The sequence below is a fragment of the Ursus maritimus genome, unplaced genomic scaffold (genome assembly GCF_017311325.1).
Source record: "Ursus maritimus isolate PB19 unplaced genomic scaffold, ASM1731132v1 scaffold_7, whole genome shotgun sequence".
Lineage (NCBI taxonomy): Eukaryota > Metazoa > Chordata > Mammalia > Carnivora > Ursidae > Ursus > Ursus maritimus.
In genome coordinates this window covers 83494693-83496209 of record NW_024426885.1, presented here as the reverse complement: position 1 = coordinate 83496209, position 1517 = coordinate 83494693, and the positions used below count along the sequence as shown (strand labels likewise).

Genomic DNA, 1517 nt, shown 5'->3' with positions numbered 1-1517 from the left:
TTGGTAGTTTATGGGTTTCCAGGAAGGCCTCCATCTCTTCCAGATTGCTTAATTTATTGGCATAAAGCTGTTGATAAAAGTTTCTAATAATCCTTCCAATTTCATTGGTGTTGGTTGTGACCTCTCCTTTTTCATTCATAATTTTATTAATTTGGGTCCTTTCTCTATTCTTTTGGATAAGCCTTGCCAGAGGTCTGTCAATTTTATTAATTCTCTCAAAGAACCAGTTTCTAGTTCTGTTGATCTGCTCTACTGTACTCCTGGTTTCTAATTTGTTGATTTCTGCTCTAATCTTGGTCAGCTGCTTTCTCGTGTGTGGATTAGGCCTGTCCCTCTGTTGCTGTTCCAGGTTCTTGAGGTGAGAATATAAAAACTGCATTTTAGATTTTTCTATTCTTTTGAGTGAGGCTTGGATGGCTATGTATTTCCCCCTTAGGACTGCCTTTGTAGTATCCCATACGTTTTGGACCGTCGTGTTTTCATTCTCGTTGGTCTCCATAAATTAATTTGATTTTTGATTTCCTGTTTTATCGAATCATTCCTGAGCAGGATGGTTCTTAGTCTCCAAGTGTTTGAGTTTTTCCAAATTTTTCCTTGTGGTTGAGTTCCATTTTCAGAGCGTCGTGGTCTGAGAATATGCAGGGAATAATTTCAGTCTTTTGGTATCAGTTGAGACCTGTTTTGTGTCCCAGAAGATGGTCTATTCTTGAGAATGTTCCATGGGCATTAGAATAGAATGAGTATTCTTTGGTTCTGGGGTGTAGTGTTCTATATATATCTATGAGGTCCAACTCGTCAAGGTTGGCATTCAAAGCCTTTGTTCCTTTACTGAGTTTTTGCAAGGGTGTTCTGTCTATTGCTGAGAGTGGAGTGTTGAGGTCCCCTACTATTAATGTATTTTTATCTATATGTCTGTTTATTCTGGTTAAGAGTTGGCTTGTTTGTCTTGCTGCTCCCCGTTGGGGGCATAGATATTTATAATTGTCATCTCCACTTGTTGGATACATCCTTTAAGAATAATATAGTGCCCTTCTGTGTCTCTAACTATAGTCTTTAGTTTAAAATCCAGTCTGTCTGATATGAGAATTGCTACCCCAGCTTTCTTTTGAGGTCCATTGGCATGAAAGATGGTATTCCATCCCTTTACTTTCAGTCTGAATGTATCTTTAGGTTCAAAATGAGTCTCTTATAGACAGCAAATGGATGGATCATGTCTTTTTATCCAATATGCAACCCTGTGGCATTTATGGGAGCATTCAGGCCATTTACGTTGAGACTGAGTATTGAGAGAGATGATTTTATTTTTATTTTTTTTTAAAGATTTTTTTTTTTAAAGATTTTATTTATTTATTAGACAGAGATAGAGACAGCCAGTGAGAGAGGGAACACAAGCAGGGGGAGTGGGAGAGGAAGGAGCAGGCTCATAGCGGAGGAGCCTGATGTGGGGCTCGATCCCAGAACGCCGGGATCACACCCTGAGCCGAAGGCAGGCGCTTAACCGCTGTGCCACCCAGGTG

General features: G+C 39.7%; 1 protein-coding gene across 2 annotated transcripts in view; it reads left to right on the top strand.

Annotated features, from left to right (window-relative positions):
- Window positions 1-1517, top strand: part of MTR (5-methyltetrahydrofolate-homocysteine methyltransferase) — a 118630-nt gene that overhangs the window by 19896 nt on the left and 97217 nt on the right. The gene's annotated exons all lie outside the window — the stretch shown is intronic.